Genomic DNA, 21,537 nt, shown 5'->3' on the forward strand with positions numbered 1-21,537 from the left:
GTGTACATGTTTTAGCCCCAGGACTCGGCAAAGGAGCCTGCCTCCTAAAAAAACAAACAAAATTTACTTTCTCTGATTAGTTTTTTCATCTGTGAAATGGGATCAGGGCTCTGTCTCTTTTCTTGCGGAGGAATTAGTGTCTACTGAATGCAGGAAAGTGTTTTCGGGAAGGGTGCGGTCTTTGAACTGAGGCGGCGGCGGACCAAGAAGCACCTGAGCTGGGGGCGTGGGGAGTGGGCAGCCAAACCTTCCTTCTCAATCCCTGTAGCTTGTTGCCCCACTGAACAGGGAGCCGAAAGTCATCGGATTTTCCCGGAAGGTGCGTCTTTTAAGATGCTCAGGCATCTCGTACAAAGGGGTTGTGGGTATTTATTTATTTATTTACTAATTTGTAAAGTTGCATGGAAAAAGGGTGAAGCCTGACGCGCAGGGGAGCTGAGCCTGGACAGACCACGCCAGGACGCCGGGATCTGGAGGCGCAGCGGCTGCGGCTGCGGCTCCAGCTTCAGAGCCTGCGGCGTCCAAGTGGCCAAAGCAGCTCTGGGAGGGAGGCCGCGGGAGGAGGGAGGGAATCCGAGGTGGAGAGGGAGGGGGGTAAGGGAGCCGCTAGTCCGGTCCGGGTTTTGCCGGCAGCCCCCGGGCAGCGTTCGGAGCTCCTGCCCGGGCGCGCGGCGCGGCGCGGCAGCAGAGGCGGCGGAGCCTGAGCTGGGATGTAGAGGCGGCGACGAGAGCAGGCGTCCGAGCAGAGCCAGAAGAGGAGAGCCTCGCCCCCGGCAGCCCTGCCCTGCATCCAAGCCTGCGCCTAGCCATGCGCGCTGCCTGCTGAGTCCGGGCGCCGCACGCCGAGTCCTCCGCCCGCCGCGCCGCGAGGCGCTGCGCTCCGGGGTGATTAGTTGCTTTTTGTTGTTTTTTAATTTGGGCCGCGGGGAGGGGGAGGAGGGGCAGGTGCTGCAGGCTCCCCCCCCTCCCCGCCTCGGGCCAGCCGCGGCGGCGCGACTCCGGCTCTGGCCCCCAGCGCGGCGGGCGACTGGAGCGGAGCGCACCGCGGCGGTGCCCAGAGCGGAGCGCAGCTCCCCGCCCCGCCCCTCCCCCTCGGCCTCGCGGCGACCGTGGCGGCTCGGACGACTCGCAGAGCCGGTAGGTGTCGGGCCACGGCCCTCCCCCGGCCCCCCCCCGGGAGGCCAGCCCCCTCCCCTTCCCCGCCTCCCTTCCTCTCCTCCCCCGGGGCTCCGTGCGCGGCCGGGGCCGGAGTTCGCTGCAAGTCCGCGGAAAGTTTGGCGGCGCGGGTTCCCCCGAAGTTCAGGTGCGGAGAGCCAGGGATGGGGAAGGAGGGGTCGGTGTTTGGGAGGGGCTGGGGAAGCCCTCAGCTTGAGCCGCGGGCCCTAGGAGACCTAGCTTTGGTGATCGCTCGGTGGCCGCTGCTACATCCAAGCCTTCCCAAGCCGCAGTATCCTCGGTCGCAGATCACTGAGTTCAGACAAAAAGAGGGGTTTTAGGGTCGAGGACGGCGGGCTGGGAGCGGAGGAGTGAGGCTGGGGCTCTCCCAGAGGGGGACGCTTCCTTCCCAATCACCGGAGCTCGGGCACCGAGGGTCCTCACCTCGCAGTACTGGGCGGGTGCTGCGCCTGCGGGGGCGGCTGCTTGCAGATCTGCGGCGCGCACTCCCCCCCCCCATCAGATCCCACTCACTGCCCCCAGCGCTTCGGACCACGCGTGGCCCTGCCTCGCCTTAGAACAAGCGGCGGCCACTTCTGTATTTCCCCTTGGGCTCCTCGCCCCCGCTGCCTGCAGGGTGCCTGGCGGGCTGATCAAGTTTGACCTTTTTTTTTTTTCCGTCAAAGTATATCACCCCCACCTCCACCGGCCAGACGGCCTCTCTTCTGTCCTCTACGGCCTTGGGGAGTCTCGGGCTGCCTTTCCTTGTGTGCCCAGCTGTGTGCAAAGCCGGAGACGCAGAAGGGGGGGTTCTCTGCTCCAAGGGGCGGGCATCCCAGGCTCCTGCCACGCTGTGCTGGCCCCGAATTTACCCTTTAGTCCCGCCCGAGCCCCCTCCCTTTCGCATCCCTGGAGCCCGGGCTGAACCGTCGCGAGAGGAATGTGTTAATTTTCTTACTGGGGGAAGTTGTCCTCGTCCGGAATGGGCTGTTTTCCGGCGGGGAGCACGGGGTGCGCCTGGCTTTGTTTATATATAGGTTCGACCGAAAGTGAGGGACCCCGTTTTTTAAGCACGGGACCTGTCACAAGTGCTGGTGCGCACCGGAAGGGAACAAGCAAAATATCCCCTTTTTTTCCCCTCCCTGGGGAATCCGTACGGGGTGCGCAGAGTTGGGTTGGTGCCACGGGTTGCAAGGAGGTACCATTAGATTTGGGGGGTTCTGTAGTGACTCATCTGGAAAGACTTGCTCCCCCTAGTCTCCTGGGGGTGTGTGAAGCTTTGGCAGCCGCACCCTACTATGCTCCCCGGAACCCTGGGTGGTCTTAAGAGTGGGGTCTTCCAGTTGGGGGATGCCCAAAACAAGGTGCGGATTAGCTCCTTGATCCTCGTCTTTCCTTGTGCCCCGGTGCTGTTTGGGACCCTTCGTTTTGTAGTGAGGTCCTCCTCCAACTCCCCGTCGCGCGGGTTTGCCTGGAAGCGCTGGAGAAGGGGGCGTGTGATCGCTGGCCCTCGCCCCCGCCCCCGCCGGAGCCGCCCCAGGGCCGCCGGCAAACAGAGTCCCTTTCAAGTTTTCCGCTGGGGCCGCCTGGCGGGGGCTGCGAGCGCAGTCATTGCGGACTTGTTTGGAGCGTGGTTTGAACGCCCGGCGCCACCTCAGCTGCCCCCGCCCTCAGGGTACGAGGTGTACGGTCCTAGCAATGGAGAACATTTAAATGAGATGGTTAGGGGGCGCCTATTGACCTAAGCTTGACCTGACCCTCTCCGGAAAGACTCCAACGTCCTGGGTCCTAGGTGGAAATCCTTCCCATCCCCTTTTTCAGATTAGTACGGAGACTGTCCTCGGCTACTTTTGCCTGTAACTGCTTGGTGTTGATTTAGCAGTTAGAAGAGAGTCAAGCTGGAGCTTGTTGGGGGGTGGGGGGGGTGGCGGGTAGTGGCCCGCTCTGCAGCTGTCAAACCCCCCCCCAACGGAAACTGTCCTTCTCCTTAGGGTGGAGGGAGGGGGTGACAGTTTGATTTTGCCCCAGGGAGGGGTGGGAACAGCTGAGGGAGGTTGGCCTCTGGGTTCCCAGTCAGCCCTGGTAGCTCTGTAGGTGCATCCACCCCCCTTTACCCCCCCAAATCCTGGTAGGAGCTGAGTTCTCTAGGAGAAGCGCTAAGCTTGAAGTCCACCCGCCGCCGCCCCCCCCCCCCCCATGTGGGGCAGAGGGCTCTCTGCAGAAGTGAGGCCCTTGGCTGGCTAGCTTCTCAGTGCCTTCCTTATATGTGTGTTTGGGCCCGTTTTCCCGGCTCAGCAGGTGACCCTGGCCTGGGCCTCCTATCTCTCCTGTTGACTTACCGGAGGGCCAATGGCCTCCTCTTTATCACGTGAGGCCTGGAATGTCCACCCGGCTGGGCTGAGCTGGGCTGCATGGGGGAAGGGAAGCAGCCTGAGGCTCAAGCCCCTTGCATGCCTATGTGCCCTAGGGCTCCCACGGCGATGCTTCATTTTTGCTGTTTCCTTTTTAATGCCCGGTTGGCAAGTGTGAAATTGAGGCCCATACGAGTGTGGGGCCATGACTGTCTCTGCAGATTAAGTGTTCCACCTTCTTTAGGTCCCCATGCCATGAGATGGAGGACTCTTCCCAGGAGGATGGAGAAAGCTTTGGACTGAGCTAAAGCCAATTGAGTTCCTAGGGTGCTTGGTGAGGTAGAGAAATGGAGGAACACAGTTGGGACCTGTCTGTCCTGCTCTTAGAAGTCATTTAGTCACATGTAACTCTCCAGCCTTTTCCTTCACTGGTCATGGATGGGGCAAGCTTACCTACTGTTGTTCCTTGTAGTTCATTTATTCAATCCCTGATTGGAAGTAGCTGTACTGAGCAGCTTGGCATTCTGGGAGTGCACCAGCTGGCTGCCTCTAGTCTGGAGGTGCATCAGAGTGGAGAGTGTTCCTGCCCCTACTCTTGCCTCTACCACTTAGTCTCATATTGTGTGTGTGTGTGTGTGTGTGTGTGTGTAGTGTCCTTGATTAAGTATATTAATAGTTAAACTTTCACTCATAGCTGGAACTCAGCAGACCACAAAAAGCCTCCCCCGTTACTCACGCACTACTGCCCAACAAGAATATCCCAGTAAAGTTTTTTTGTTTTTCTGCATTCTCTTACTTCCCCCTTGCTCTGTCTACCTCCTCTCGGTACTGAGCCCACCTTCCCAGGCTGCTGGCAGTGAGCAAGAACTGACCCCAAAATCCAGAGGCAGTATCAGCTGACAAAGACGGAGTTGTGTGGTGTGGCACTATGTCTGTTGATCTGGGTGAGAGCCTGGCTGGTGTATCTATGCCTTCAAGTCTGTGTTTAGAATGTGTCTGTCTGAAGATGTGAAAGTCTAAGGTTGGATCATTTTATATGGACGATGAATGATTTTATATGAATGATTATGAGTGCCTGCATTGTATATGTACATATACCTCATGCACATAAGTCTGAAATTGTATGTCTGAAGGTTGGCCTTGCCCCTGCATAATACATATATTCTGTATATATGTCAAGTACTTGGAATTTTGTAGCGTTTGTTATTTGCATGTGTTTGTTTTGGGACGGGGGTCTTAGTGTAGCCCTGGCTGACCTGGAACTTACTGTGTAAACCAGGTTAGCCTTGAACTCACAGAGATCTGTCTGTCTCCACCTCTCAAGTTCTAGGATTAAAGGTGTGTCCTACCACTCCTGGCTCCTAGCATGTGTCTGTCTTATGAGTGTAGCAGTTTTGACTCCTTTAGTGGTATGTGTCTGGATTGTGAGTATTCAAGTAAACCTTCAAGGGGACATGAGCTGGGTGAGCAATAGTCAGTGGTTAGTGGCTTTGTGTTCCTTTCTCTTCCTCTATCGGCCAGTCTGACATAAACTGAGTCCCTCCCTCCTTTCTTCCCTCCCTCCCTTCTTCCCTCCTTCCCTCCCTCCCCCCCCCCCCATTTGTGAAGCAGAGAGACTTAAAAAAAAAAAAAAACAACACCTTTTCTACTCAGTTGCCACCCCATCCCCCCCAGCAGTAGTAACTGGGCAGCCTCCCGGTCTGCCTGCCTGCTGGGAGTTTTGGAAGCCATGGAGGGAGACAGGCTGGGGCCGGGGTGACAGCGCATATCCACGGGGATGGCAGCCTGTGATTATAAGAATAAAAGGATTTTAAGGTCATGGCTGGTTTTTTTTTTTTTTTTAAATGTTCTCCCCTTTTCTGGAGCCAGTGGCGGTAGAGGTCCACAGCTGTATCTGCAGGTTGGAGTATGCCCCTATGCAGGTAACCGTCAATGTGTGTGTGTGTGTGTGTGTGTGTGTGATTTTTACCCAAGAGCACAGTCACATGTACATGTATAAGCAGAGCCTGTGAGAATGTGTGCCTATCTGTCTTAACCTCATGTGAGAGTCCATGGGCTTGTCCTGGAGAAATCTCCAGGGGTTGGGGATAGGGAGGGTGAGGTGATTCTCAGTTAAAATTCTTGCTGCTAGGCATCCCACAGAGCTGCAACTCTTAATGCTCTTCTAAGGGAGAGTGGTCTAGCCTCAAGCCTTGCTTACCAATTTCCCCTTCCTCTAGTTGAGTACTTCTGGCTTGGAGAGTAGCTGGGCCCAAGTCACCTGGACAAGGCCATATCTTGGGGTGTCAGTGCCCCTGGCCCTGCTCCAGCCTCTGTAATTGCATTCTGCTGCCTAATCCCCCGCCAGCTCAATTAGATTGCAAATTCTTCTTCATTTCCTGCCTCTTGATGCTGGCCTCCCTCTGGGCTTGCAAGAATTGGGGGTGGTGGGCAATCCCAACCTCTCTTCTCCAACACTAGGGAATCTGGAGCCGTTGATTAGTTCCTGGTACACTGACCCAGGAGCTGAAGTTTGAACCCTGGGGACCAGCAAGACTGGGTTCAGCTAGCCCTTTTGAGCTAACTATAATATCCCTCTGTCCAGACATAGGATCTCTTTTAGCTAGTACAGGGCTACCTGTGGAATAGGCAGATAGATCCCTTTAACCAAGTCCATTCACCGTGGCCTCCATAGGCTGTGCCTACCTCCTGCCCTGTAGCAGTTACAAGTTACGTAGCACAGCAGTTAGGATTTACCATGTGGCTCAGCCAGCCTCAAACTTGCAGACTCTTGCACCTCTCTCCCTTCCCAAGTACTGGGACTTAAAAGCATGTACCAGCCGCCTTTTCGCTTTTTCCTGATGTCTGTCCCAAGCCATAATACTTTTAGGTGCCTGTGGGCCCACCAAAGTCATCTACTGGGTCCCCCTAATACCACCCCTGGACTCCATCCATTCCAACAAGTGCACATGAATGACAGGACTCGAGAGAGTTCATCAGACCTGGTTTTGAATCCTGATCACTGTGTGGCTGACTGTATGACATAAGGACAAGTGTTGTCTCTATCAACCTGTTTCCTTTTGAGATAGGATACTAAATGGCTACCGCATGAGGAGAGAGATTGCCTCATTGAATCAGCGACCCACAGAAGTTAGCTTTGGTTTTCTTTTTTTGAGACAGTGTCTCTCCACATAGCCTTGACTGTCCTGAAATTGCCTATGTAGACCAGGCTGGCCTCTAAACTCCAAGAGATCTGCCTGCCTCTGCTGATTAAAGGCTTAGTTAGAAGTGGGCATTTAAAGCTGGTTGTGTGGCACACTCCTGTAATCCCTGCACTCTGGGAGGCAGAGGCAGGCGGATCGCTGTGAGTTTGAGGCTAGCCTGGTCTACAAAGTGAGTCCAGGGTGGCCAAGGCTACCCAGAGAAACTCTGTCTCCAAACAAACAAACAAACAAACAAACCCACCGAAACAAAAAGAAGTATTTCCAGTGATTTGGGGAGGGCAGGGGAGAGACAACCTGTACACAGGTATGTGATCTTGCCTGCATCACTCTCCGCACTCTTGAGTTTAGTCTTCCCCATCTGTAAAGTGGACTGGAAGGACTGGCCTTAGGGCATCAGAGGGTGCACAGGACAGTAGGACACTTAGCCACAGCAGGTTTACCACATGTTATTTGCTCTCTTCTTTCTTTCCTCACAGTAAACCTGGTGTGGGTAGAACTACATAGACACAGAGGGCAAGGGCCTGGCCAAGGTCATGAGGCTGGTAATGGGGCCAGGGAATGGCCTGCTGGCTCAGCCTTTCCTCCCTGCTGGTCGCTGTGAAAAGTGGTGGCTTGGTTGGACTGTTCTTTTTTCTTTTTTTCTTCGCCTCCACCCCCAGGAGGCACCCATGGCAGCCTCTGTGCTGACTGGCCTCCTGGCTTTCTTACTAGGGTGGCTGGGAGCTCTGGAAGGCTGGCTCTGCCCCACTGGGCCTGAGGGGAGATGGAACTGCAAAGTTCTTCCTATGACCAGTGGCCCTTCCCGCTCTGCATGTCCTCTCTTGGACAGGCGGTGACAGAGGTAGGGGCTACTTTTAGCCTCAGGCCCCCCCTATTGCTTACTGGCTAGTCTTCTGAATTCTGTGACCTCTGTCATTCACTGGCTTGAGCTCTTTAATATTTCATGGCCCTTCAAGTCGACCCCCTGCCCCAGCCCACAGGGCCCCCTTTGTTTATGTCCCCCCACAACCCACTCCCCCACCGCCACATCTCTGTCACTGAGTTACTGACCTAGAGGCAGACTCTACCTTCTCCCACTGTAGTCCTGTCGCCTTCACTGTCTCTTGAGCCACCTGCTCTACACCACCTCTGGTCGTGTGTGTGTGTGTGTGTGTGTGTATCACACACACACACCATTCCTAGCTGATCTCTCACCTCCTGACATCTCTGATGTCTCATCTGCTTTTCCTCCATTTTCCTCTTTTGTTGGTCTCCCCCTTCCCAATGGAACAGAAACCGTGGCAACTGGTCTGCCCGCCTGTCCTTGCATCCTCCGCCCCTTCCTGCCCCCTCCTCTGGCCTGGCTGGCTGGCGTGAGAGCTGGTTTTATTTATTTTTCTGTTTGTTTGGGAAGAGGGCAGTGGCAGCCCTAGGCCTGGCTGCTGCGCTCTGCTTAGAGCAGCGGGCAGGCAGCCGCGCTGGCCTCCCAGGAATGTGGCTGGGACGCCCTGCGCTGTATTTATTCCCCTCCAACTGCTGGGCTCCATGGGGCAGAGCCAGGCCTGTCCAGTGGTCCCTGGGGAGCCTTGGACTCACTTTGTCCTGTCTGGCAGACCCCCGTGGCTTTTTTGGGGGGGGGGAACCAATCCCTTTCTTGCCTCTGACCTCCTCTAACCTCCTCAGGCAATCCTAACATGCCAGCAGGAGTAAGTTTGCCATGCTGGCATGAGCCTACAGCGAGGGTACTGGAAATCTAGTACCCAGCAACCACCCTATCTTCCACCCTGGGGCCTAAGCTAGGCCTGTGATGTCCCAGCCAGAACTATGCAAAACACCACTCTAGGCCTCTCCCCACCACTCTAGTCCCTGTGCTTGGCACAGCCCCTCAGTTCTGCTCCAATCATGGGCAGGAGTGAGGTCAGTGCAGAGCCAGAGTAGCTGGTTCCATTCCATGCCCTCACAGGCCCCACGTGCACACACCTAAGTGCGCACACATATGTGTGCATTGAGACCTGCTTAGTCACAGTGCATGCTAGGCTGTAGTCCTTGGAGGCAGTGCCATATCCCTGCCATTAACTCCCTCATTCGTCAGATGCTTACAAGAGTTTTGAGCCTCCTCTTCGCCAGCCTTCCAAATGGGATGAGGCAGTACCACAGTGCCTGGCACCATGTAAGTCTTCAAAACGTTTTAGCTATTGCCATCATCAGGCGCTCCCCACAAATGGTTATGAAAAAAACTAGCCCACCGTTCGCCTTAGGAAGTGATGCCATTGTGCCAGCATCTTCCTGGCCCTTTTCTGTTTGTTTGTTTGTTTGTTTTCCGAGACAGGGTTTCTCTGTGTAGCCTTGGCTGTCCTAGACTCACTTTGTAGACCAGACTGGCCTCAAACTCACAGCGATCTGCCTGCCTCTGCTGGGATAGGCGTGTACCACCATGCCCGGTGGGCCCCCTTTTCTGCTTTTAATCCCCAGAGTAGAGTTGGGAGTTAGGTGTTGTTTGTGCCCAGCTGTATACAAATGCGGAAAGTGAGACTTACAGGGTCTGTGACTTGACACTGGCCTGTGAAGATCCTAAAGACAGCTAGAGTTGGTCAGCATGTGGTTTGTTTCCTTCCTATCTTGCACTCTGGCCAACATGGGCCTGGGTCTCCCTCACCACCCACACTCCACCGTGTCAGCAGTGAGGTGGATGTGAGACAGGAGGCAGGCTGATTGACTAGTTGGGTAAATGAAGGAGCAGGTAGTATGAGGGAACTTTCTCTAAGTACACTAGGCTGTGGGGTAGATAGGCTGGCATGTAGACACCTGCTGGCTCGCTGAAGCATGGGGTGAAGTGAAGTGCTGAGCAGCTAGGACTGAGAGAGGTGGCCAAAGACCGACAACGTGCTTGGCAGAAACCAGTGGACAAGGCATATCTTCTCCGTGGACCTCGGTGTTTCTATCTGTCAATTGGGCTCCAGTTTGGAGTCTTTTTGGCTGGCTACCAGCTGGCCTAACCGGGCCAGCCGGGGAGGTGAAGGGACTGTGGTGGGAAGCAGGAAGCAGTGGGTGGTGAAGACAGGACGATAAAGCCAAGAGCTTGGCTTGGAACCTGAGAAGCAGGGAGACCAGTGCTGACCTGATGTGGGCCGGGCTCTCCCTCTTGGGGGCGAGCACAGGCTCACAAAACCCCCAGCTACCAACTCTTGCTCCAGCACAAGCTCATTTCCTGACATCTGTGTAGTTAGTGGCCCTGTGTGCCAGGGGGAGGTGGCCTGTCCCCTGGGGTTAGACTGGTTCCTCCCCCAGCCCATAATATGCCCCAGCTTTATGTCATTTCCTGTTGACCCTGATGGAAGAATCCCAGTCCCTCTCCTGCCCAGCCCCCTCCTCCAAAGTTAGGTGGGAGATTGATTAACTGGTACCAGAGTGTAGGAGATGGACCGGGGGTGGGGGTGTATGGGGGGCGGGCTCAGCCCCTTCCCAGAGCTGTCAGATCTTGGCAATCTAGAATGTTAGTGCTGAGGTCTAGGAGGATCATAGGACTGTTTGCAAAGAAAGGATGTTTTAAGTTGGGATTCTAGAGTCACTGAAGAGTGGGTTTTCCTGTGGGAAGGAAGCACGGGTGTCTGCTTCAACCTCGGTATTTGATGACAGAGAACGCTGGGGTGTGGGGTAGGATTGGGGCTTTCCTGAGGTTACAGAGCCTGGAGACCTCAAGCGACTTGAGCCTATTCCTGGGACTGAAAGGCTGGTTCTGCATGTAGCGGTGGGCTCTGGGCCCAGGCAGGCAGCAAGGGGCCGTGGCTGTCCTGCAGGCACAGGAGGGGTCCTCCCTGTGGCAGCCTGCCGCCTGCTGCCCACGCTTCCCGAGGCACCAGCATGAGGAGGAAATGCAGGCTGTTGCTTCCAGCGACAGCAGGCAGGGCCGGGCGGCTTCCCAGCTCCCCCTCTGACTCATGGCTGCCTGCAGCTCCCCTCCCCTGGGGTCCTCAGCAACCCCATCTGTGCAATGGGGAGAGGAGGCTTTGTCCCGCAGTATGGCTCCCTGCAGCAGTAAGGCCGAGAGTCTTCCCAGGGCCACTCTTAGGCTGTGGAGAGTGACACCATAGTCCAGAAGAGCCCAGGGCAGCAGCCTCCTACCAGCTTCTCTTGGAGCAATTGGGTTCCTGATTCCCCCCCGCCCCAAAAGTAGGTTTACGAGGTAGATCCAGGAGGGAAACGAATCATTTTCTTTTAAGGTGGGATGGGATGCCTGCACCCACATCCTGGAGGTGGGGAAGGGGGCAGGGGCCAGGCTCCCTCCTGCTATCCCACAAGGAAGTCAGCATCTACAGCTGGGTCTGTGCTGGGGACTCTGGAGTCGAATGGCGCATCTCCCCAGGACGAGGGGAATCCTTGGTTGGAGAAACAGGGTAGGGGTTTGACTGGGTCAGCAGGGGTGAGTAGTAGAGGGAGCTTGGCAGCCTGGCAGTGGCCAGAGGAAAATCCCAGCTGCTCTCCTGGGAAGACCTGACAGGCTGGATGGGAAGCAGTAGGGGGCAGACTTGGACTCCCTCTGGCCCCCCTCAGGCCTACTTAGCCCAGCAGCTGGGTGGGTGTGCCCCTCACTGCAGGAGAGCTGGAACGCACCCCCTCATGCTCTGGAGGGGGGCGGTGACTGCCAAGGCCTTGGGCCCTCATCCAGATTCCAAACGCTTCTGGTGTCCTCAGCTCTGTCCTGAGCTGCTACCTGGGGTGAGGTGGGGGTGGGGCAGGGGACGACGACTAGGACGACAAGGACTGGCAGGTCCTGTTGCATTGGCCCAGGAGAATGGGAAACCCCTGGAAAGGCCTCCTGGGAGGTTGGAGAAGCAGCGGGGATGTAAGCAGCTGCCACCCAGACAGACTGGCTTGCTTGAAGTAGCCTCCCCTGTCCCCCGTGCTCAGGGCCAGGCACTGGGGGTACTGTTGTGAGAGTCTTTCTTGCCATTTCTTTCCCTTAGATGTCCACCGGGCTCTGGGCTCTGGGCTCTGGTCCCTTCCCATCCCCGGCTGCGTCTGCAGAACCCCCTGGGAAGATGGGGAGGAGGCACAGCGGGCTCAGAACAGCGGGCGCCTGCTCAGCCAAGTATTTTGCGCTAGCTGTCAGAGACAGACAGGCACGTGGGGAATTCGGTGCATGTGGGGCTGGGGGAAGCAGCGGGTGGGCAGAAGGAGGGGAGCTGTGGCTGCCTCCTGGCCTGCTGAACCCTGTGGAGATGACTGACCCCCCTACCCCCCACCCCCAGCTCCCCCCTCCGGCTATACCAGAGCAGTGTGGGTCTAGAGATGGTACTGATCCTATCCAGGGTCCAAGCTGAAGCTAGGATCCAGACAGGAATTCAGGCCATGCCCAACTGTCGCCTCTAGGAAATAGCAGCTGTCTGTCTGTCTGTCTCTTGATCTCTCTCCTCTCATAAACACTCACAGGCGCGCACAAACGCGCACGCGCATCACCCCAACCTGGCACAACTTGTTTCCGGTTGGGTAGTTTGGAGGAGCTTGGTATTGCCCAGTCTGAGCAAGGAAAAGGCCGAATGGATAGAGCACTGTTTATAAGCCTGAAGTTGATACTATGGGAAAGGAGCCGCTCAACCTTTGTAACCACTGTGCGAGGACCCCAACTTAGTTGCTTTTGTGGACTAGTCTTAGTAAATCCTGCTAGGCCAGAGCTGAGTAATACTTGATTTTTTTTTTTTTTTTTAAACAACCAAGACCCAGAGAGAGGCATTCACTGCCCAGGGTTACGCAGTAGACAGACCCCACCCTTCTCTCTACCCCCATGTGGAGCCAGTGAGAAGAGGTGAGCTTTGGGGTTTGCTGGATTGGGGTCTAAATTTAGTCATCACTGCGTAGCTGGGGCCTCTGGGAGCAGCTGTTGGTGCACAGACAGAGGCCTGAAGCTGCATTTAGTCTGGACAGAAATATCCTACCACCCACCCACCCACTGCTTGGGCAGCCAGGCTGTGGGCTTGTTCCCTGAGGGGCAGCCTGCTGGGCCTGGCGACCTGGCAGGACAGGCAAGATGACCTGATAGGCTTTTCCCAGATCAGGTTTCTATGAAACAGGAACCGAAGCCGGAGACCGGGCCATGGGGGCCAGGGCAGTCGGAGCCTGGGGGGGCCAAGGACGCCTCTCTTCCCTCCCTCCCCTGCTCCTTGCTGATGCAGCCTCTCCTTCACAGAGGCCTGGGGAAGCAGCAGGTTATTTATCAAGCCAGCCTCCCCGCCGCTCTACTGCCCGCGCCTCCTCCCCACCTCTTGTGCTGGCGGCCATGAGCCCAGCAGAGCAGGGTGAGCTGGGCGGGCGGGCTGGTGGCGAGATTAGCTCAGGAGACGTGAGTCACCCCATCCCTAGCAGCAGGCAGAGCACACACTCAATGCAGCCCCACAAGCAACACAGCCAGGGACAGAGGGTATACCCAGTTGCTGCACACCTAATTCCACACGCCTCAGCATGACCCACTGCCATTTGCACTCCAGGCTAGGTGACATACATCCTGGTCCTGGTTGGTGTGTGTACACGCTGGTGCGGGTTTGGCAAGCAGGCATGCACAGTCACAATCAAGTATAGGTAGGAAGCCACACTTGACCTCACAGACCTTGCATGCCTTCCTCTCTTGTCCATAATCAAGCAGTGATCCGTAGGCCATGGCTTACACCTCTGTGAGGCTGTAGTGTTGGGCCAGGAGCACAGATACGGCAGTGCCTGTTGGGTACACTTGCATATATATACATACACAAAACTCATGTGGCCAGACTGCTCATCTCTATTGAGGCTTACACAAAAGAGGCCTCCCCTCAGTCGTGTTGTCTTCCGGTTCTAGGGGGGTGGGGAGTAGGGGAGTGCATTTCTCCATCATTTGTGGCTGCATTTGGGGGCTCAGTTGCCCTTATAGGGAACCGTAGCTCAGACTATACCCAGAGAGGGTAGGTAGCAGGCAAGGAAAACAGGCAGAAGAGCAGGGAGGAGGGAAGGATGGAGGAGCAGCACTGAGTGGCCACCTGTCACCACATTCAAGGTGGGGAGCATGCATTGAGGGGGGGCCGCTGGGGGAGGAAGAACACCTTTCCTGGCAAAGTGAGCTGTGTCCCAGGAGCCTGTGCTGCCTGTTCCGGCATTCACTTTCCTCTGTCCCCTTGTTCTAAGGCTGGTTACAAAATGCTCCTCTAGCTAGCACCCTGAGACTTGGGATTTGGCCACACCTCTTAGTCTGCGTGGTGTTGGTCTGACAAGAGGGCCTGGGTTGCTAGGTTGGCAGAGTGCCTGCAGTGGTGTCTAAGCCCTAGCTCCACAGGGTCCAGGGCTTGCTTTCCCTCCCACACAGAACTAGAGACCTAACTGTTTCCATACAAGAAGTGAGAGAATGGGCACGGCCTCATAGTCATGAGGGGTACTGACACCACTGCCCAGCACCTCCATTACAGATCATGTGAGGTACAGCAGGCTCCCACCTGGTGGCCTCTACATAGGATGGTCAGGGGAAAGTAGAGGGTTCCAGAAAGCAGTTAGTGGCCACTCAGAAAGCTAGATTTCTCCCTAAGCTGGGGACCCTGTTTTTGTTTTTGTTTTTTTGCGTTTTGGGGGCCTGATTTTGACTATTCCATGCTGTGTCATGCCCAAGTTTTGTTGTGTTTTGTTTTTATTGACACAGTTTCACTGTGTGTGTAGCCTTGGCTGGCCTGGAACACAAATATGTAGACCAGGCTGTCCCCAAACTCACAGAGATCTGCCTCCAGAGTACTGTGATTAAAGCTCTGCACCACCGCACCCCGCCTGCCAAGTTTTCTAGCGTCATTTGTGTCATCTATAAAACGGACTAAACCTCATCTCTGGATTAAAGCTGCACTACGTAAAGTGATGAAGGCTAAGGGTGTGGCTCCGCAGCAGAGCCTGGGATGTGTGAGACTCTGGGCTTAGTCCCCACTGAGCCATGCTGGAGCTAGTAGTGAGGCCCTGTTTGCTCTACCAAAAAGCTAGAAGCATCCTTAGTTAGATTGTCTTGGACTTGGCCCTGTCTCGAGCTAACCTCAGATGAATGTGAAGGTGAGGAAGCTCCCCTGAGTGGCAAGAGACAAAGGGGTTGATTCAGGGCAGAGGAACCTCACATCCTGGAAGGAAAGAAGAGCCAGCCATAGTTCCAGAGCTATCGACACAGAAGTGCCAACATAGGGTGGACACAGAAAGGGTGTGTGTAGGTGGGCTTTTGCTGTGGTCAGGAGAGGCATGGGCCCAGGTAGCTGGCACAGTCTTCCTAGCTGCCTTCAGATCCTACCACACGCTTATTTCTTGGGGTCTGCAGGCTAGAAGGAAGGACTAGGGTAGGGTGGGGTGCAGTGGGGTGGCGTTGGAGCAAAAGATAGGCATAAGGAAATCAGCTTACAGAAAAACTAAGACTTTGGTCATTTAGTACCCATGGCTTGAGCAAGTGATGACTGTAAAAATAACAAGCTAGCCCTGTATCAAGAGCTTCGGGTATAGCCAGGCGAGGTGGCGCACACCTTTAATCGAGCACTTGGGAAGCAGAGGCAGGGGCATCTCTGTGAGTTCCAGGACAGCCTATGCTACACAGAAACCCTATCTTGGGGGAGGGGGGAAGCCGGGCATGGTGGCACATGCCTTTAATCCCAGCACTCGGGAGGCAGAGGCAGGTGGATTGCTGAGAGTTTGAGGCCAGCCTGGTCTGCAAAGTGAGTCTAGGACAGCCAAAGCTGTACAGAGAAACCCTGTCTTCAAAACAAAATAAATAAAAGAACTTCAGGTATGAGGTCTTCAGGACTATTGGGTTGGGTGTTGAGTTCAGCAAGCTTCAGCAGCTTGCCTGGCGTCCTCTTGACTAGATCTCCTAGGCAAGTCGTGGACGAGACCTGACTCCAAAGCCCAAGTGGACCCATTCGCCACCTGCATTTGTGCCTCCAAGAGGCCACATACTTCCTCACTTGCAGAATCAGAGGGAATGAGTAAAGTTCGCTGTCGAGACTGCTGGCCCTTTGGGCCTAAGGAGAATGAGCCCCCACAGGGATGTCCCTGCTGGCAAGCTCTGAGAAGTGTCAGTGCTAGGTTTGGACCATCTAGGCACCTGCCGAGGGTCTCTTACCTCTCCCACTTCTGCCTTGCTGGGGGCCTTTCTTTGGGAAACTTCTGTGGGGAGCGGTTGGGAGGTCCTTTAAGCAAACTTCCTTTTTGGGCACACAAGGGCAGTGATGAAAACATCATCTGTTTACCACTTAACCAAACAGAGCCCCAGGTTCCGTGTGGCCATTGGGGGCTCGCTAAAGCTTCTCTGAGTTAGGTTCACTTGGCTGCAGGTTGGTCCCCACCTCAGATAACTTCCTCTTTTTGGTCCGAGTTCCTCTGTGAAATGGCTGACTCCTTGCCCATTTTGAAGCAAAAGATCTTCTCATATGCCCTGTGCTAGCGAGCATTCGGCTTCCAGGGCTTTTGCTGCCCCCATGCTATCATAGAGGCATGGAGTCTAGAGCTGGGCCAACCAATATTTATATCACCTTTGCTGCCCCATTCTGAGAGACCTTAGCCAGCCACTGCCCGTGTCTGAGCCTCAACATCCTTATCTGCAAAGTGGGAGAACCATGTTGTCCTTGTCTTTGGGCTGCTCTGAAGGTGAAACAGGATGGTGTGAACAGAGTACCAAACTGGACTTCGATAGCCGGTGGAAACAGTACTCTCCCTTCCCCTAGCCCCGCCCTCCGGGTTTCTGTCCCTCCAGCCTTGATCTTGAGAATTCTGGGAAGGAGACGGTGCCAGTCTGCTGGCTCAGCCGGCTTGGCCACTGACCTTCAGAGCACCCAGGCTGTCAAGGCCGCCTGACTGCCTGCCGGTCTGGTGGTGGGGAGCGCCAGGCAGCTCCTCGCCTGACGCCACCCGCCCCTGCTCCCACTCTCCTCTCTCTGCGCCTGTGTGTGAGCTAATTAATCTCAGCCCCTTTGGGAAATTAGACCGCAGCCGCGTTCTCAGCCTCACGGAGCCTGTGCTGCTACTGGGCCAAGACCTGCTATGTTTGGGGGGCACTGAGGTGGGGGGGCAGGTAGGGCCGCAGCAGGATGGACTCAGCAGGACATAGGTCTCTCTGAGAACCCTTTCGCTTTTTGGGCTGAGGGCCCTTAGTTCTTCCGTCCTCAAAACAGTTTCCATAAGCACACCAGGCAAACTACCTGTTCAAATGAAACCAAACCTCCTGTGTCCTTTTCAACCTGCCTCCCAGGTTGTCATGGCCATCCCCTCACCCTGTGCCCTCCCTCAATGTGGGGGTCAGCCTCTTGCTTGCCCAGCGAGGAGGCTGATGGAGACAGATGTAATTATGGAATTTTGCTTGGGAAATTAATTTGAAAAAGTTAATTAATTGGTGGTTCCGGGGGTGGCAGGCTCCATGCCCGGCTGGCCTTACTGACGTCAGTACTGACCCACCGGGGACATGGCAGCTTCCTGGGCAAGCTGGGAAGAGGGACCCCAGTGACCTCACTATATAGCTCTGGGACAGGTGGGCGGACAGGAGCAAAAGAGCGGCTGTGTCCTGGCCCGTGGTGGGAGCCTGGGCAGCTGGGGTTTGTTGGCAGGGTCTATTGGGGATGACTGGGGTCCTAAGAGCTGGCTGCTTGTCTGTATGCTAGTGGCCGTTGTCAGCGTCTATAGTACACTGGTCTCCACACTACACAGTGCCATGAGTGTCCAGTTCTTCAAAAAGAACAGATCTTTTGAGGGTCCACTCCCCCCAAGAGCGGCATGGTTACACCACCTAGCAAGACGGGCAGAGAACAGCTTAGTCTCAGCAAGTGGAGTACCACAGGCACTTACTGTCCTAGGTGAAAGTGTCTAGCCTGTCACCCCCAGTGCCATTTTACTCTCTCTTACCATGCCAGCTACCCGTCAGAAGATCTAGCTGACTGAGGCAGGAGGCCAGAAGCCCTGCGCATGCCGCGGTTAGAAATCTCCATTCGCCTTCAGGTCTCCTGTGAGGCCGTTGACCACATGCCTCAGCTGAACTAGGTTCTAGTGTCTGAGGAAATGTGGGTGCTCTTTGCCTTAAGTGAACAGGTCTGGGACAAAAAGTTTGTAGGCGTGAGGAGAGTTGAGGATACTCGTTGTCCTGCCCCCATCACTAAGGTAAGGGACATGGGCTTCCCCAGACTGTTAACCTCTGTGCCCCAAACTGCATAGTCTGCGGCAAGCCCCTTATCTTCCATATTAAGCCTTATTCTCTTCATCTGGGAAGTGTAGGTGGTTATGTTCTGAAGGCTGTGGTAAGGTCTGGGCAGGTCTGATCAGCATGTAGTGTTTTCTCTACATGATGGAGGCAAGCTGGGTGGGAGAGCAGGGAGTCCTCTGGGGCTGCACTGCTCCCGCAGGGTTTCGGAGGAATATCTGGTATATATGGCATAGGAGGAGGATAGATGTGTGTGAGGGATCCAAGGCCAAGCACCGGCCGGGCGGTGGTGGCGCACGCCTTTAATCCCAGCACTTGGGGGGCAGAGGCAGGTGGATTGCTATGAGTTCAGTGCCATCCAGGACAGCCAAGGCTATACAGGGAAGCCCTGTCTTGGAAGGGGGGGTGGGGGGGAGACCAAGCACCTAGCTAAGCAGGCCTGAACCCCGGGGTGGGGGGAGATCAGTACATTGTGGACTCTATTCCTTCTCTAGCCTTTCTAGGGGCTTAGCAGGCCTTAGTGAACTTAGTATGGAAGTGGTTAGGATCTGGATTTAATTCTCAGGTCAGGGCTCACATTTGGTGACTAACAACCACCTGTGTGACTCCAGTTCCAAGGAACCCAAAGTTTCTGGCCCCCACAGACACTGATGACCATGCTGGTGCACAGAGAGACAGGCTTTAAAATCTTTGTGTAATGCTTCAATCCCAGCACTTGGGAGGGAAAGGTAGGTGGATCTCTGAGTTTGAAGCCAACCTGGCCTGGATTTTTTCATATTTATTTATTATGTATACAGTGCTCTGCCTGCACACCAGAAGAGGGCATTAGATCCCATTACAGATGGTTGTGAGCCACCATGTGGTTGCTGGGAATTGAACTTAGGACCTCTGGAAGGGCAGCCAGTGCTCTTAACCTCTGAGCCATCTCTCCAGCCCCCTTTTTGTTTTTTAAACAGTGTATTTAATTTAATAGTGTCTGGTGTAATTTACAGTTCTGAGTTTAGTGACTATCTGACCCCAGGCTTAGGTTAAGTAGACCACATTCCTGCCCTCCCTGAGCATCCTGTGGACCAGCCAGAGGGAAGGATATCCTATCCTCACCATATACCTCAGTTGCTCCAAGGCCTGTTATTACCCCACCGTGTTAGCGTGAGGGATGTACTTCCAAGTTCTCTGTAGCACCTGTTAAATGTCTCTGGGTGCCCCCGAGACCGGGAGCTCCCAAAGGGTGGTGTCCACAGCATCTCTCAGTGTCCCAGGTCCTGGCACAGGGTCACCACTCCATAGGGGCTTCTCTGTTGCCGTTTTACAGGTATGCCAGGGGCCCATGAGGACAAGGTCACTTGAACCCTGAGAGCTTGGGAGTGAGGGCTTCTGGCATGAGATAAGAGGGCGGGTCTTCATCTTGCTGGGCTTCAGTTTCTTCTAAAGCAGCGATCTTCAAAACTTCTTCACCCTGGTGTTGGGGCAGGGAGTGGTTTTTTTTAAAAGAGCCTCTGCCGGGTTCCAGTTAAAAGTGTTAAGTGTTCCATGGCTATTGCCGTTGGTGCTGTAGGTTGCCTTAGCGCTAATTCATGCTTCCTGGACCCCAGCAGCTGTGCCTAGACTTCGGGCCTTGTCCACAGAAGAGACATGGCCGCTCCTAATTAATGCTCCAAAGAGAGGGCCTGGGTGTTTAATTTTTGCTGCAGGGTCCCACCCACCAAATGCTTCCCCAGTCCCTCTCCACTGTACTGGGTTCCGCGTTCTCTCCGGCCTCAGGTAGAGGGGGCTAGCTCCAGGCGAAAGCCTCCCCAAATTTCCCCTGCCACTCCCTCCGCCTCCCAGACCTCTGGGGCCATGAATCATTTATGAGGCAAAAATGAAACCAATTAAGGACAAACTTTGAAAGCCTCTAATTGCCGCTCCTGGTGGCATGGAGGCGTGAGGGGCGGCAGTCCTGTTCGCTGCTGAGTCTCCTTGGCCCCAGCCCTCCTTCCCAGGCTTCAGGCTTCCTGCCCGCTGCGTCTCGGGTGCGTCTCCGGGCGCCACCACCTCCTGGCCGCTCGCGGACGTGCCTGCGCTGCTCTGGGCAGCCGCCTGGCGCCCGCCCCGTCCTCCCAGGCCGACTAATTAGGCCCGGCTCCCTCCTGCGCTGCCCGCTCCAGGCCCGAGGTGATGGCGGCTCAGCCTGCCCTTCTGGGGCATGTGCCCCAAAGCTGGCCGCCTTTCCCAGGCTGAATGGCTGCCCGCCTGGCTTAACCCAGACAAGCCCAGGGTGCCCTGTGTCGTGGAGCGTGGGGTCCACACAACCAGCCAGAGGGGCTGGGCAGAGACTGATGAAAGGCAAGCCGGGGACAGGGAGAGGCGGGCAGTTGAGCTTTGGGGGTGTTGCATTGGTTATCAGGACCACCCAGTGCCTGTCAGCTTTGCCTCCGCTGACAGATGCTTGGATTTGGGGATTCCAGCAGGTGGAGGTCAGAATCTGGACCCAGCAGGACCTGCCTCACTGCAGTGAACCAGAGGTGCTAGCCTTAAGTGCCAGGAGCTGTGCTGGGGGCCATATAGGCCCTGGGCACTCAGGTACACTGTTTGCTGAAACAGAATTTCCGTGCTTGTGTTTTTCCATAATTATATTAGCAGGTGGGATTTTTCCTCGGGGAAGCACTTTGAGGGGGAGCGCTGTGGCTCTGTCCCCGCCTGCTCCAAGCGTGAGCTCACACTCAGCTCTGCCCGCCTGCCTGCCGTAATGATTTTTTAATTATGCAGCCAGTGCTCGGAATTGCTAATCCACCTCTAGCCCAGCGTCCCCTGCTGCAGCTCACACCCCAGCCCCTTGCTGCCAACCCCTGAGGGGCAGTACCCAGCTATGTACCCATCACTGCGTGCTGAGGGACACACTGCTACAGTGTGGGGGGGGGGGTCCACAAAGCATCATGGTGGGGGAGGCGGGTGCCTTTCCTCCATCTCTCAGACTCAGGGCTTGGGGGAGGCAGCCATGGTTCTCTTTGTCTCTTCAGTGCTCGGCCCAACCTTGCTCGCATTGGCCAGGGCAGCTGGGCCTCTGCAAGAGGGTAGAGGAGCAATCTGTGTCCAGCCCCAAGAATGTGTCCACATCCACAGCAGGAAGGTTCGCCCATCCCTCCTGCTTGTGTGACCCCCAAGGACATACATACACATACAGGCGCTATCTTTATCCCTGTCACACCTACACTCACACTTCACTTCACTTCCAGGAACACTCACACACACCAGCTAAGCTGGCGGACAATGGCAAACTCATGTGCTCACACTCACCAGCCACACTTGGAGCTGAGGTACTCTCAGGAGTCCCTGTGGCTGCTTCCCCTCCCAATCACCTCCAACCTCCAGGCCCAGGACTCTTCTCCTTTCCCTTCTCTGGTGGTAGTGGTGGGGGGGTGTCTGCCTGTGGCTGGCCTCTAAGAGCCTCAATCGACCCTGGCCTGGGGGAGTCGGGAGGCAGGCTGGAGCACAGAGGCAGCGGGTGGCTGCGGCTCCTCTCCAGGCGCCCAGCTGTGGCATCTGTCAAGGTCAGATAGCGACTCCGGAACCAGCCAGCTTGGCCCCACGGCCCCTCTCGCCTCATTATTTTTGTGTTCCGGGGTTGCAGCGACACCTCCCTCCCTCCCTCCCTCTCTCCCTCCCTCCCCTTCAGTCTCCTGCCTCTTGCCTGCCTCCCCCACACCTC

General features: G+C 55.7%; 1 protein-coding gene across 3 annotated transcripts in view; it reads left to right on the forward strand.

The window, feature by feature from the left end:
* The first annotated feature begins 1,011 nt into the window (after positions 1-1,011).
* The window catches only part of Cxxc5 (CXXC finger protein 5), a 32,336-nt gene continuing 11,810 nt past the window's right edge, over positions 1,012-21,537 (forward strand). The window contains exon 1 of one of the 3 annotated variants that reach the window (XM_051163006.1): positions 1,012-1,137. The gene's annotated coding sequence lies outside the window, so the exon portion shown is untranslated. Of the gene's footprint in view, positions 1,138-1,180; positions 1,304-21,537 lie in introns of those variants that run through there. The other 2 variants (XM_051163008.1, XM_051163007.1) reach the window with 2 other exon arrangements.

This window comes from Acomys russatus, chromosome 20 (assembly GCF_903995435.1).
Source record: "Acomys russatus chromosome 20, mAcoRus1.1, whole genome shotgun sequence".
In the NCBI taxonomy this organism is placed as follows: Eukaryota; Metazoa; Chordata; class Mammalia; order Rodentia; family Muridae; genus Acomys; species Acomys russatus.